A 16,124-nucleotide genomic window follows, 5' to 3' on the forward strand; every position below is an offset into this window, starting at 1 on the left:
CCCAGTGTCTCCTGGACACCTATCTGGGACACTCATGGCCTTATTCAGACACCCCAGATGTACTCACTGGTGCCCCTCTCCTCCAGACCACACGTCTGTCGACAGCACCCAGATGGGACAACCACTGTACTGTGAGGCATCCACCCTGGGATATCCCAAGGGGAAGGTTCCACGGGGGCCGGACGCACCCCCTGCGGTTAAGTCCCCCGTACCTTGTCCCTGGATTCCAGCACAGCCCCTAACTCATCTCTGTCCACATAGCCTCCACCAGAAAACCCACCTCCTAAAGCCCCCCACCCCGAAACCGGCATTGCTTAGTGAATTCAGGGAAGACCATTTTATCCTTCCGGAACCTCAGGTTGCAGATAACTCGGGGATATATTCTGTTACAGACAAGCCCATTCCTTCCACACCAGCTCCCACCTCTCCCCTCCCCACAGGGGACCACACTGACCTCCTTCCTTGTATCTCCTTTATATACACATAATACGTACGAGGCCATAGGAAACACAGCTAGTTTCATTTACAGTACGTAAATAGCATGTTCCTCCACGTATTGTTTTGCTATTTGTTCTTTCTTAATTCAATAATTTCTTCCAGATCTTTCTACCTGGGACACATGAACACCGTTCTCTTTAACTTCTGTAAAATGTTCTGTAATAGGACTGGCAGGTACTCAAGTTGCTTTCAGGTTGCTTCCACTTTTTCCTCTCTCTCACTTCTTCACCCCAACTGTGCATCCATCATCATGCCTGGCTCTCCGCAGCCAGGTCCTTGGGGATGTGGAGGAAAGCCCCTTCACCCAGGCCTCCTCTGCACCCCCTTCCTGTGCTCTGCGCTGAAGCGAACTGGACCCGCGCTGCCCCTCAAGCTGCGTCGCTGCCGGCGCCGTCCGCCTTTTCGCAGATGTTCCCTTCGCACGCTTGGAATCCTCGCTGTTTGGGGACATTCTGGGGACTCTTCTGAGCCCATCTCCAGTCCCCCAGGCCTAAGGAAACGCTTGCACACCATGACCATGGGCTTCCCAGAAACCACATGTCATGACCCCGATCCTGATGCATATATTCCCGAACTCATCCTCTCCCACTAGCCTATAGACTGTGACCTTGGAAGAGAGGGAATCCTTTGCCTGTAGCAGCTCACTCCACACGGTTGCTTAGAAACACCCATGAAGAAGAAAGCGGGCGAGCCAGCCTCTCCCTTGGCCCTCCTTTGGTTCAGACAAGCCACAAACATCCCAAGCCACTTCCACGTACATCAATATACCAATTCCTCCCAGCCTCAGAGCAACTGTCCAAGGTCATCTGGGTGGCACGATGACCTACATTCAAGACAGGGAGATTCCCTAGAAAGCTGAGTGGCAGGTCCAGGTCTGAGGCTGAGCATCGGGGCCTCTTGCCAGACGAGAAGCTTAGGCAGAGCTCCAATATTTCAGGATTCATCGTACTGTCAAATCCCAGTCCCTGTGATGCCAAATCCCAAAAGGCAGTCACTCCAAGACTAAGACTTTTGCCAAACTCAAGGACCACCTGTGCGTGTTAATGAGTGTCACTCTATATAACTGTATCTCTGAAACTATGGGTTTGCGTGCGAGTTGGTTTTTCAAATACCAACTGAGAAATAAACATAATTACACTTTTTGCTCATGTTCAGCTACGGACCTGTTTAAATTACCTTGCATACCACCAGTGATAACACACTTTAGGAACCATTCATTAGAACAAGGTCAGTGAGACAAATTTGGGTCATATTTATTGACTGCAAAATTTTTTAATTAGTTTCATTTTAAGGAAAGACAGTTTGCCAGAGAAGTTTGAGATCAGAAGTTTTCTCTACTGGGAAAACTTACTCAATATTAGACTATGAGCAGTTTGCACAAGGGACTTGGCTTGGTTTGTCCATCTCTACATCCTGCATGGTGACAACTATCTCACATCCAAATCTCTCAGGGGAATCTTGATGCCAATTATCACCCTAGTGACCCCCTGTCCAGCACCAGACCCAGGAATGCTAGGAAGCTTCTAGAAGCTGATGTCATCCGACCTGTCCACAGAGGGCAGGACTTTGGGCAATCTTTTGGCTCTCAGCTCCCGTACAGAATAAGAGAAGCCCAGCTTCCCAAGGATGGTGAGTGAGGGCCCCGGGAATTCAATTGTTCAGGTCAACAACTGCTCATTCAGCGTTAGTGATGCCACGTGAACAAAACTAACAGTGTCTTGGAATGGGAAGGAGGGAGGACTCAGTCCGCCAGGCCTCCTCCAGCCCCCTCCTCCCTACGTCCTGCCCCAGGATGGGCCAACATCCCCAGAGCACACAGCTGTGCCTGACAGCGACCTGCTGCCCCACAGGAAGTGACCACAGCCTGAGCAGCTCCTTGCTCACCTCTGTCCCGTCAGTACGTAAGTGTGGAAACTCAGCACCGCAGTGGATGACACATGCCGCAAGGGTCTCTGACCCTGAGGACCTGGCCAGGAATCCCACTGACCAGTCCCCAGCCATTAAGCTCCTTGGTAGTGAGTCCCTAGACAGGCCCTGATCTAGTCCTGATTCTGCCACCAACTGACTGGGGGACCTCAGGTGTGTCACTCCACCTCTGAGTGTCCCTAGCTGTCGATCCCAGACTATCTAAGGTCCTAAGGCCTCAGAAATTCCCTGATTGTTGCCCATGGCTGCCCTGAATGCAGGGAGTTCTCGCCCGCCCAGGCCTTGGCTGCCTGGAAAAGCCCAAGTGATTCTGGATCTGAGCAAGGCTAGTGCTGTTGTCACCACCACCACCACCAGCCCGGGCTCTGGGTGTCGGGTTACCAGCAGGGCACTCCTGCTGGGTGGCAGCTCAGCCACTCATATTGTCAGACTCTCCCCTCAGCCTGCTCCTATAACAAGAGCCAAATGCCTCTGACTCTGCACTCTTTGGGGTAACCCCTGCGGGAAGACAGCCTCCAGCACTCCCAGGACAAGAAAGGGAGCCTCCCCTTCCTGCCACCCCACCCTTCCCCCCATTCCCTCCCCGGACAAGCTGAAGCCAACATCTCAGAGTCAGGCCTCCAGTTCTGACTGCGGTGCCAGCTGCCCTCTTTCCCTGTTCCAGCTGCTGCTGCCAATCGCCTGCTTTCCTAAGCCCAGTAAGACGGCCCCGGAGCCCCTCCTTTGGTACAGGAGTCCTGTTACTGACCTTTAACTGCCTCTTCTGCTCCCCAGTTCCAGGATCTGGGACCCCACCACTGCTCTGGGGCTCCCAACCCCACCTGACCTTAGCACGGGTCAGAGGTCCCACTTGTCCAGAGCTGAGCAGCTGCCACATGTCGCAACACACACACACACAATTTTTGTGCTTCCCCCCCGGGAGGGGGGCTGGACTCCTGCCTCCCAAGCAAACCCAACAACTGGCCAGCAATCCGCTGCCCACCATCTGACCTGGAAAGGCACTCATGTATTTTTGTCTCGACAGACTTCCCTTCCTGGTCATGTCTGGCGGAATTTACTGTGACGAAGATCTGGCCTTAACTGTCCCTCCATCCACCAGGAAGGCCAGAGAGGGCCGGGGAGAGTCAGTATGTGGCTGGGGTGAAAAACTGGCCAGCAGAACCTCCCCATGAATCACCTGTGGCTATAAAATTGGGTCTGTGCACACAGGGATGTGGTTTCAGCTCCTGCTCTGAAGACATGAAGCACAGAAAGGAAATTTAAGTGAAACATATACTTCTATTCCCGGAAGAAAGGGCCTTCTAAATAACTTGAGCATGGGCATGGGGGTGGGGGGGCGTGTGTGGCACTGAATGGATGTGCTCTATCTTCACAATTAGATGCCACAGAGCCCAGTTAGCCCCTCTTGAGCTGTGCCCGACTCCAGGACCAGACTAGCCAGAGAGGGTGCCACCCCGCCCCTCAGGGTGGGGCAGTACAGTGCTACCCGGAGCTTTCAGCCCTCATCCACCCTGCTGGCCACCTCTATGGCTTCCAACACAAACACCTGTCCTGGAATTTCAGGTGCATCTCAATTTCCCCACTTGAGGGACAGAGGAGGCTCCCAGCTATGTGGCCTGCCCTCTCCTCCCACCCAGCCTCACTCCAGTCCCAGTGGGGGTGGAGGCTGCAGACTGAAAACCCTCAGTGGGAAAACAGGTTCTGTGCCTGCCTGCCACCTCCCTCAGCTGTGGGCTTGGCATCTGGCCCTGGTTTCCCCAGAAGGGTCTCCCCTCATTCCCCAGAACCCACCAGGGCATCTCCAGGTGGACAAAAGGGGAGGGCTTGGAGGGAAGCAGTTGGAGGTTCAAAGTCTGGCTCTGGGCACCTGCTAGCTCAGTGGTGACCTTAAGAAACTGACTTTTAACATCTCTGGCCTGGTTTTCCCCACCTGCAAACTGGGAGTGGGGTGGAAACGGCCCAGCGGGAGGCTTCCAGGAGAAGGTGAGCACCCAAGCGCTGGTGCTCACCAAACGCTCCAACACCCAGGTTCCCAGCCTGGCCCCTTGCGACTCCTAGAGAAACCTGGCTCCAGCCCCTACTCATCCTCCCTTTGCTTCCTTATATCCAGGCCGGACTCCAGGGAGCGGTGGCCAGCAACAGTGAGCAGGCGCTAGAATTTCTAACTCATTCCGACTGAAGCACAGAGGTGGCTGGAGACTTTGTCTGAAATTGTGGTAAAAAAATACAGAACATAATACTGATCGTTTTAACCTCTGGTCAGTGTAGAATTCAGGGGCATTAAATATGTTCACCGTCACTGCGTCGTGTAACCATCACCGCTATCCCCAAAATGTTTTCATCCTCCCCAACGGAGAGCTTCCCAGGTTTCCACAATACCTGCCCAGCCCCTGGTAACCTCCGTTCTACTTCCTGTCCCTGTGAATCTGCCTATTAGATACCTTGCATCGGTGGAATGACAGTACTCGGGCTGCAGCCTCGTCAAGCCCGTCTGGAAGCCCCTTCCTGTCCTCTGCCTGTCACTTTTCAGGCTGGTCTCTGCAGCTGAGACACAGCTAAGTTAAAAGCACTCTTCACCCCCAACCCCCACAAACACAGCTGTGGAGCTTGGGAGGGGGCAGCGTCCCCTTCCTCAAACCTGAAACTGCCTGCCAGCCTTGATCCGAAGTAAAGGGTGGCTTCTGTGGCCTGGAGGGAGGGCTTTATTCTGGGGAGTCTCCCCTAGGGCCAGGTGCCCCCCACTTACCCCCATCTGAGTTATGAATTTCAGCCCCAAATTAGCAGTGTATTTAGGACCCAGGTTTTGGAGGGAGTGTATATATAGTCCCTGTATACACGAGCTCTAGTCTGCCCTTTCTCTGGAACCCCTTTCTCTGGTCCTCAAAGGCCCCCCAGCCCTGCCCGAGAGCAGCGGGGAGAGGCGGCATCCACGCAGGTCCTCACCGCCCCAGACCTGGGGAAGCGGCTCCCCGCCGCTGGAGGGCGCAACGGAGCCGCCGGGGGGCCCAGAGGGACCCACCGGCCGGGCCTGGGCTCAGCCGGTCCCGCCCGCTCAAGGAGGCGAGGGACGGTGCGCCCAGGCGCTGGGGACCTTCCCGCGACCAGGGGGCTGCACTGGCCTCCGAGCGCCCCGGGAGTGAAGCTGGCAGAGGCGAGGGGTGCCGCCCTGCCTCCTCCCCGAACTTTGCCCGCCCGCCCGCCCGCCTCGGCGCTAAAGGCGAGGGGGGCAGTCCGGGGGTGGGGAGGTGGAATTCGGGGTCCCGAGAGCGGGCGGAGAGTCCGCGCCCTCGCAGTGGGGCGGAGCCGGGGGCTTCGGCCCGGACGGGCCTCGTCCGCTCCCGGCGCAGATCCCGTTGCAGGGACCCCCTTCTAAGCCGCGGGGCCCGCGCCCTGGCGCCCCCGCCGCCTGCGGCCCCCGCCCCGCGCGGCTCCCGGCCGCGAGCCCCACTCACCGGGCGCTGGCGGCTGCACCGACGGGCGGGCTGGGCGCGGGGCGAGGCCGCCGGGCTGTTTGCAAACTCTGGGCCGGGACTGCGCGCCCGCCCTCCGCCCTCTCGGTGGCGCGGAGCCTCCTCCCCCGGCGCCCTCCTTCCCGATCCCGCCTCCCGGGGCGTGATGTCAGGAGCGGGAGAGCGGGGTGGGAGGGGCCGCAGGCGGCGGCCCGGGGACCCCGGAGGAGGCCGCGGCCCGGGGGCGCCCCCGGCCCGCCCGCGCCACTCGGGCCAAGTGGGGGGCGGAGTCGGCCGCGCGGTTCTGGGATCGCGGGAGGCCCGGGACGCGCCGCGGGGCTGGGAACGCCTTCTCCGCGCGGGCCCCGGCACATCCACAGCGCCCTCCGCTCCCCTCTCTTCACGCCCCTCCGGGCGAGGGTTAGGAACCAGGTGCTGGAATCCGGCGCCCAGCTTTAGAGCCCTTCGCCGTCCGGCACTTTCCTCAACTTTGTGGTCTTGTCCTTGATCTTTCCTGCCTCAGTTTCCTCTAATGGACTTGGGAGTCACTCTAGGACCTCTTTCCTGGATTTGTTGTGAGACCTGAAAGTGATAATATAGGCACGTGCTGGCACACAGTAAGTGCCCAGCAAATGGTAGCTATTGTTATTTTTATTGTCTGACACAGTCTCAGGCCTTGGTGGGAGGTTGCAGGGCAACCGGGAAACAAGTCTTAGGACTCCTGTGGAGTCCCCCCACCAGCACCCAACCCCAATTCCCGGGACACACACACACACACACACACACACACACACACACACACACACACACACACACCACACACACACACACACACACACACACACACACACCACACACACCACACACACACACACACACCACACACACACACACCACACACACACACACACCACACACACACCACACACACACACACACACCACACACACACACACACCACACACACACACACCACACACACACACACACACACCACACACACACACACACCACCATTATCTTTTGAACCCACAGTCCTGGAATTTATTTTTCCTGGAAATCATATCAAAAGACAAGGAACTGCCTTTCTTTCCAGCCCTAGTTTCCCCATCTGGAAACACCAGGTATCCCCAAGGACTTGCATTTCATTCATTAATTCATCCATCAAATATTGATTCCAGTGTTCCTGCCTCTTATCTCATAGCTTGGGCACTAGAGTTCCTAGCTGAGAGAGGTCAGGAGGTGAAATCCAGCCTACAGACTATTCACCACCCCATAGTCTGGTGTGGGGTTGTGTCCGCTTGGAGGAAGGGACACTTTCTTTTTCCTCTGCACAAAGTTACCGTCTTTATGCCAAGCTGTCTGCACTGAAAGGATGATATTTTCTAAATCGGTTCAGAAGGGGCATTTTCTTTCCAATTTTCATAAGCCACCAGAATAACACCTTTTTGGTTGACCACCCACTATGCGTCAGATATCAGTGAAAAAGCCATGGGCGAGAGAGATACAGCCCCTGGTTTTAGGAGCTTGTGTTCTATTGAGGAGTGACGAAAACGAGTGAGAAAGCACATAAATAAAAAGTTTAACAATATAATCACAGGTCGTAAACAGTGTTATGGGAGAAAACCCCTGTTCTGAGCACCTACTCTGTGCAGGTTGCTGGAGGCCGGGGCCACAGCCTGGAGGCTAAGACTGCTGTCCCCAGGGCCACCACCTCTCAGGAGTGTCATGCAGGGAGGAGAACACAAGAGCAAGCAGAAACGTGCTGCGTCCAGAAGGATTTGAGTCCCGCCTAAGGAGAGAATGTCAGACCGCTCGAGTATAAGGACTTGAAGATCAAGAGTCTCATTTGCCCAGAATGGTTGAAATCCCTTCCTGCCAGGAAGCAAAGAAATGGACAAGAATTTCTAGGTCTCCTTTCATATTGTGACTTAATGAGTTTTGCACTACAGTGCCGTGTGTGTGTGTGTGTGTGTGTGTGTGTGTGTGTGTGTGTGTGTTCCACTGGAAATCTTTTTTCCCAACGCTTCCCTGTGCCAAAGCTTCATAAGGATTTATGAGTCTGGCCTGAGCCCTAAGGTCACTCATCTTAGGGGTTCCACGAGCTCATTCCATGCTCTGACAGCCTAAGAGACAGTGGACGTGCATAAAGATCCAGGAATCTTAGCAAGCAAAGCAAAACAGACCCCGAATCTGTCGAACAGGATCACGAATGGAACCGATCACTTCCATGAAGTCCCAGGTTTGGCCGGGTCTGCCACCGCTCTATTCCCAGAGCCCAAGCAGAGGCTGCACAGGGGAGAGTCAGGCTAAGTATACTTCAAGTGGGTGATTGCAAAAATATCATTTCCCTGAGCAATTGTTTGGCAGAAAGGAAGGAAGGAGAGAATATTATTTTTGAAAAACGAAGAATATTTAAAAAAGCACAGAAGCTGCTCTCATAGCCTGCAGAATCATATTTATAATTGTGCTAAAGATCCCAGGAAAATGGGAGAAACTCCGGGACACCATATTAAGAACAGGATTTTTTTTTCTTCTTTTCCTTCTCCTCTGCAGTGTGCACCTGTACTCTGTCTTTTCAAAAGATGGGCCAGGAGAACTGGCCACTAGCCACCTTGCCCTGCTGGGAGGCACCTGGACTTTCTTTTCTGACCTGCAGACAACATCCCGTGGGCCTCCTGGGCTCCAGACATTTGGGCAATAATGAGGCTGGTGGTGGAGTGCAAACTCTCTTGCTGTTTCTGACTGTATTTCAGGGAAATTCAAATCTGGGAAAGATCTGCAGCTCTAACCCTGCAGTGCCAAACCTCTTAATAAAAACTGGGAACTGTAGTCAAGCAGCAAGATGTTCTCGGTCTCAGTGGCAAACATTTCTCTAATGGGGAAAACCCAGACACAATGCCTTAGGTTTGTCTGCCTTTGCGTCCATTACGTGTGAACTCTTTAAACGCCATTGAAAGCCCAGAACAGCAGGATTATGATCTGTCTCCCCAGAGGTTTGGAAATTATGTGGGGCTGATTGTGGCGATTCATCAAACCTCTTTGTCATAAGTCAAACAGACAATATTTGTATTGTGAATTCTACTACTTGCTGGGAGTTTAACGACAGGGAGAAGCAATGAGACCCAGGGCTCGGAGCTTTGAGCTGGAGGACACGGGGCCTTGTTTCTCTGCTGGAAACCATCGTCTCCATCCCGCCTCCGTCCCAGCCTGTGGAGGTGGGCGACAAGCAGGAATCGGTCCCCTGACAGGGCGTATTTCTCAGATCCCACTTCAGGAATTCCAGTCTCTTGGTTGTTCATACAGTAGGTACTATGGGCTTCCTGAGCTTTCTCCCTCACGGCAAAGCGGGCAGCCAGCTGAGCCTCACCTAGAAGTGCTGATGGCAGGGCATTTTTGGTGGGCAAAGGGGGAGTTTTGACTCAGTGTTACTTTCTTGTAACTTTCAAACTTGGGATTTTCCTGGGTTGACCTCCTCTGAGGATCCTGCTCCGTCTAGAGGAGTAGCCAAGAGAAAATGTTGCTCATGAGGGCTTTGGACGTGCTTGCTCTATTCCTACATCCAGAAGCATTTAGATCTGAAAGCCAAATTCAGATAGAAAATAACCACAGGTACATTTTCAAAGGAAATCCAGGATGAAATTGAATGGCGGTTGGTAAAATCTCTGACATGTGGCAAGATTAAACTCACCTGCGAATCAAAGGCAGGTTTCAGTGATTGAATCAGATTCTTTGATCCATTCCCGCCCCGACTTCATGGGTTTAGATCACATTTTCTTTTAGATCTCCATTTCTCTTGACAAGTGCCCACCTATTCTTACTTACCTATTCGGCTACAACTCTAAATTCTGTTAGGCTGCCTTAAGGTTGGGGGCCAGATTTGCCCCCAGCCACAGACATACCTAGTCATTCCTTCTGAGAATGGAAAAGGGTCAGCAAGAGCAGGTTATAAGAAACTGGCAGAACCTTAAAACATTCAAGCCAGAGAGGATACATAAGGCACGACTGACTTCTCCAACTACCTTCTCTACCAAACCCCGAATCAACACTCCCTCCCAGCGGTGCGTACCAGAAGCAAGTTCTGCAGGTCCCCTCGGTATCTCTGCTCCCCCTGGCTGTCATTTTCTGGGACCAATGGGCTACCAGAGGTATATTAGGCTTATGAAAACGGCAACAGCACAAGAGGGCAAGCCCTCCGCCCAAGCATATTCCTCGCTTTTGCAAGCATCAGGTGTATTGATATTGGCTAAAGACAGTCACGTGGCCTAGCTCAAGGTCAGAGGGGGAAGTGTGCTCAGTGTGCTCTGCGCCCCACGAGGCTATGACTGAGGTGTGGATGCATTCTACTCTACACACCATACTGGGGGCGGGGGTAAAATCGGAGCCCATAACTCAATTGAACACACTCCTTTCCCCCACACCATGCTGAGGTTTCAACCTTATTATTGAAACACCAGAGGGGAGGATACAAGTGGGTATAAAGCATGTTTCTGCCTCGGATCTTACTGGAGAGAGAGAAGTATATTTAAAGAGACAAAACAAAGAGGTGCAAATAATTGGTGAACAGGTGGGGCTCTGGAAAGGGTTTCGAAACAAGAGAAAAGAGCAACGGACCATTCCTTTCGCTGGGTTCTGGAGAGGCATCTTGGTGTCTGGCCAGGTTCTTCCCAGTTGGGCCCCGCCCTGCCAGCAGGTGCACAGAAGGTGATTTTAGGTAATACAGGGAGGGGGCATTGCCCAGCTTTGAATCAGGGAGTGATAACAAGATTCCCTTTTCCAATGATCTTGCCATAGTTCTGAAGCAAGTCTCCTTTTATGCTAGTGTCTCTAAAACCTCTCTTATACTTGATGATCTCCTTTGTTTAATAGATTGTCAACCTATTGTTCACAGATTGTTCCAGGCAACAGTCTCTGGTTAGGATATACTCACATGGGTTTCTCTGAGGAGTGTTTACATATGTAAGTTTGTCTTTTCTGTTTGCTGGATAGCGATGGTTTCCCGTTTACCAGGATGATACAGGGCTTCCTTTTAAAATTAATATAGTTAAATAAAGAGTTGATTTAAAAAAATATTAAATGAATATTAGTTCAGGTAGACTATAGGTATGGCAGAAGTTAGTGTTTGATCATGTAGTTAACATATGGTAAGTAGTGAGTGACGTAGTGGGAACGGAAGAGCTTAGTTTGGGTTCAAATCCATGCTCCATTCGCCTCAGAGGGCTTTTGAGCAAGTTATTCAGATAGCTTCTCTGTTGCAGCAAAGACAAGGACTGAGGAAAATACACAACGCTCCCCCAACACTTATATTTATTTTTTCCAGGGCCCTTCCATTCACAGCTAAGGAGTCTGGCTTTCAAATTACAGCACTGAGAAAAGATTCGTTTTAAAGTAAGATTTTTTAAGTAAAAAATACAAGTTGATTTTTTTTTTTTTAATGTAGTCACATCAAGGGCCAGCAACCTTTTTCTGTAAGGGGCCAGATAGTAAATATTTCTGGCCCTGTAGTCATCGAACTCATAGGGTCTCTGTCCCAGACACTCAAGTCAATCTGTAAATGAATGGATGCGGCTGTGCTCCAATAAAACTTTACTGACAAAAGCAGGCATGGGATCACGTTTGGACCCCAGGCCAACAGTTAACAACCTCTGACATAATAGTACAGGTAGGAGGTCCTGAAGTGGCAGAGACAACGAAGGTGGTACAGAGATGTCCAAAGTCATGGAACCTTGTTCTAGAATAAATCTAGGTGATGATCAGGGACAATGACAGAAGAAGAGGGAGTGGATCTTGGGGCCTCTTCCCGCATGCAGCCCGCAGACCCTTTCCTGGCACATCTGTGGATCCTGCTCCTTGGCAGCCCTCAGGGCAGAAATCACAGGATCCCCAGTGTTCCAGGAGGCTTTAATATCTCCTGCCTTTCCTCCCCTTATGCCCACTGCCCGCCCATCTAATGCTGGATATGTGTGCTCTCTGCAGACATAGAGCGGCCCAGGAAGCCCCTCTGAGTCAGAATTTGCCCCTCGGACATCCACCCTGGGCTGTACAGAGAGTGTTCCTTTGGCTTCTCAAGTGGTCACAGATTAAAATATAAATACTCTTGGATGGGGAACCCCATTAAGCTATTACAGTCATTATCCCATTAGCTACAGTCAGCCATTTACACCTTAGCTAGAGCCATTGCCTTCCAGCTCTCCAAAGGAGCAGGATAGAAAACAGGGCCAGAAAGAGTGGGGCCCGTTCCTACATTTCCTAGGCAAGGAAAGTGAGACTCAGCCAGGAGAAAGAGCAAGACTCAGCGGGCAGGACTGTGTTCAGTATTTCCCCCAGGCTCCTCCTTACCGAGGAGCTTAGTACGGAGCCTGTACTAAGCGCTAAGCACCTTACATGCCCTAGCTCATTTAATCCTCACAACAACTCAGGGAAGGAGGTGCTACAATGCCCACTTTACAGATGAGGACACAGAGGGTTCAGGCTACTGAGTTAAGTAGGTGGCAGAGCCAAGACTCCAAGGCTTCTGCGGCTCCAATCTCTTAATGACTACACTCAGCCCTTTTATTGCCCCCACTGAAGCATCTCTCCTGCCCTGGCCTCTTCCTTCACCCACTGCTCCTGCCCACTCCTCTGCAGCCCCCGAAGGCTTCCTCCTTGCCCTCCACCAGATGGTGAGACGTTCTCAGAAAGCCCTGCTCAATGACGCTGGCTGGAGGGATGCCAGGGAATCTCTGGGTCTCTTGGGTTGATGGTCCCAAACCTAGAGGCAGTGCTGATGGGCTGGAGAGACGTTGGGAGGCCAGCGGTCCCCCTGAGTGCCTCTCCATCTCCAGGGTGGGGGTGTCCCAGTTCACTGGCTGGCACTCTCACCAGCCCACACCCCACACTCACCCAACCAGTTGGACCACACCACCCACATGCCAGCCGGATCCGTTGGGATGGGCGCATGGCAGGACCCAGCTCGCCTGCCGGCTGCCCTCCCAGCCCCCACCTCCTGGGTGTTCCAGCTCCAGGTGTGCAAAGTCTCCTCCATCCACACTTGGGAGTGCTATGGGTTTTCTCACAAACAGAAGCCAAGAGTCCTTCCTGGAAGCTTGGAAAGGAGAAAGGGAAGCTTATGGCCAGGATTCCCTGCCCGGGGGTGACTTGGCTCACAACTGTAGGAAGTGACCCCGAAGTGCAAACCTGTGAGCTGGAGAGGAACCGGTGGAGGGAGCTCTGACATGGCCACCGTCTCCTCGCTGGGCCTCAGACTTCCCCTTGAAAACAGGATACAGAATTCCCTCAGTGTCTAGCCCTTGGAAGTGTTCCTTATGAGGAATCCCCGGGGTTTCTGCCCAAACCATTATCTCTTTGATTCAGTCATTTATTCAAACATTATTTATTGAGCCAAGTGCCAGGGGCTCTGCCAAGCCCAGGAGGGAAGGGGAGGGAAGACACTCAGAGAAGGGCTCTTGTGGGACTTCCATCCAGCGAGGGGAGGCAGACAAACAAACCAACAAATCGATCAGCAAAGCAGCAAAGTAACCTGAGCCCTGGATGTGCACCATGCAGAAAATACACCTGCAGGACGTGGTGGACACTGGCCAGTGGGGAGTGGCGGCGGGGCAGCTGGGTGATTTTGGGGGCCTCTGATGGAGGCTGAGAAGATCAGCAGCAGCCTGCCATGCGAGGGAAGTTCTGGAGCTGAAGGGCCCAAGTGGAGGGACTAGCAAGTGCAAATGCCCTGGGGTGCCTATCCCGTGAGGAATTAAAAAATGACTGTGCCAGCAGGGTGAGTGATGGGTAAGTGGAAGGGAATGAGGTCAGTGGGGACGGTGGGGGTTCTGAGGATTGTTGTCCTTCCCTCCACCCCCGTTCTGCATGAGGTGGCCAGAGGGTAGTTCCCAGAGAACAGGCTGCTGCTGGCAGAGGAAGGGCCTGATGCAGTGCCGGCAGAGAGCACAGGCGTGCCCTCCATGGCATCTCCCACCTCCTGACCCAGACCCTTGTGTCCCTCGCTGCTGTCTGAGCCCCCACCCGGAGTCTCTGTGACATGTGTTGGTGGCACTGATTTGTCACTTAATGGAATCATACATAGGGAGAAATACGCAGGACTGTCCCATCCCCCGTGCTCTACGGAAATGGGGAAACTGAGTCTGGGTGGCAGGAAGGGGTGGGGCTTCTGATTTATGCCCCATGGGATTCTGTTGCTTCTTTCAGAGTTGGTGAGGGGATCCCTCGTTCCCCTGCCCCTGCCCTTGGCAGCCTGCTTACATTCATGTGGGAGTGGCCACGAGGTCATGAAATGGATTATCTCTGCCTTGTGCAACCACCCCAGATAAGCAGCTTGCATCACGGCTCTTGTTTCCCCACAGAAAGCATAGGGAGCTGCCTGTGCCTGGGTTTGACCAGCTGCATGACCTTGGCCAGGTCACTTAACCTCTCTGAGCCTTCATTTTACTACTGCCTACCTCATAGGGTTGTTGGAAGGATAAGTGAGCTCATAGCCTTAAAGCACTTGGAACAATCCTGGGCAAGTATTCAATGGCAATGCATGCATTTGAAACCCCGGCCATACCTTGCACACACTACCTGTTTTGAAATTCTTCATCAATTTCTTTTGTTCATTTGTTCAGCCACCCCTTACTGAGCATTTGCCAGGCCTAGGAACTCACAGAGAATGGGCCAGACAAGGTACCTGCCCTTGAGGAGCTTACTTTCTAAAGGTAGAAATAGACCATGAAGACAAAAAACAAAAAAATAACCAAGACACTTTTAATATTGGTAAGTGTTGGGAAGAAATCAAATAGAGTGACAGAGACAGTGATTGGAGAGGGGTGCTGTTCTAGGCAGGGGGTCTGGGAAGGTCTCTGAAGGGTAACAGATCAGATGAATGCCCTGCCACAGGAGGAGCATTTCATGTGGAGAGAATACATTGCAAGTGCAAAGGCCCTGGGGCAGAAGCAGCTGTGTTTGAGGAGGAAGAGGCTATTGTGACTGGGCCGCACAAGGGAGAGAGGAGAAATCTGAGGCAGGGCCCACACTGACAGCTCCCAAGCTGTGGTAGGAGTTTGAATGACCTTCAGGGCAGCAAGAAGCCCACAAACAGTTTAAGGGGGGGCGCAATCAATCCAGCTCAGGTTCCCAAAGGTCACCCTGGCTGCTGTGAGAGAAACAGATGGAAGAGGGCAAGGCTGCAATGGGGAGGCCAGTTTTAAGGCTCTTAAGTGAGAATAGAGAGACCCCTTCTCAGGCCCCCACAGAGCATTTAGACGCACCAGTGCTACCACAATCAACGAGCTTGCCACACAACCAGCAGCCTGGCAGATGTGGGTCTGCAGGGTGGCACAGTTCCAAGGGGGAACAAGGTCCCCACATTCTGAGATCAGGCCCTTAACCCTCCTCCAGGACCAGCCTGCAGCCATCAGCCCTGCCCAGGCCCCATCCTCCAGGAGTACCCAGGGCAGAAATCCGGCCCTGCCCACCCTGGGCTGTGCTCTGATAAACTCCCTGAAGGGGAAGCCGTTTGTTTGGAAGGAAATGGTGCAGAATGAGGCAGCAGCCACACTGAGAAAAGGGCTGGAGCCTGTTTCCAGGGCTGAGCTGGGAGCAGCAGGGCTGAGACCCCAGTGCCTGGGAAGTCGCGAGGCCTTCCCCCTGCTGTGGAGGTCTGATTTCAATTAGGTACCTGCTCCACGTTGCCCCGGGAGTTCACCAGGTTTTGTCAAACGCCACATCCGGGACCTGATGGCTCTTGATCTTCAACCCGCCAAGTGGGCTCAGGAGGAAGATCACAATGCCCTGGAGGGGGCTTAGGGGTTGACCCAGAATGCAGGCTACCCTCCTGTCCCTGCTTCTTACTTCAGTCGCATTTTCTTGCCCCCATCCCACCCGACATACTGGGGACAGGATGTTGGGAATTACAATTGCCTGACTACATTGGCAGCCCCCGAGGAGATTTTACAAGATGCTGCTGCCAAGACCCCACCTCCAACCAATTCAGTTAGGCTCTGGGATGGGGACAGAGCACGGGTCTTTAAAAAAAAAAATTCTCCCCCAGGGGATTCTAATGTGCAGCCATGGTTGAGAACCCCTGCTTTAGAAAGTTTCTTAGCCCTGATTGTCTTCATCTCCCAGGAAGGTTTTCTAATAAACCCCTCTCTGGGCCCCACCCTGGACCAATGAAACCAAGATCACTAAAGAAGGGGTGCAAGCCCTGTATTGTTTTAAAAGCTCCCCCAGGTGATTCCTAAGAGCAGTCAGGGTGGAGAACCTCTG

The 16,124-nt window shown here is 53.1% G+C and overlaps 1 protein-coding gene across 1 annotated transcript in view; it reads right to left on the reverse strand.

Moving 5' to 3' along the window:
• The window catches only part of EMP2 (epithelial membrane protein 2), a 30,440-nt gene extending 24,307 nt beyond the window's left edge, over positions 1–6,133 (reverse strand). The window contains exon 1 of the mRNA XM_073214741.1: positions 5,877–6,133. The gene's annotated coding sequence lies outside the window, so the exon portion shown is untranslated. The remainder of the gene's footprint in view (positions 1–5,876) is intronic.
• Positions 6,134–16,124: the final 9,991 nt, after the last annotated feature.

Source organism: Manis javanica, chromosome 10 (genome assembly GCF_040802235.1).
Source record: "Manis javanica isolate MJ-LG chromosome 10, MJ_LKY, whole genome shotgun sequence".
NCBI lineage: Eukaryota > Metazoa > Chordata > Mammalia > Pholidota > Manidae > Manis > Manis javanica.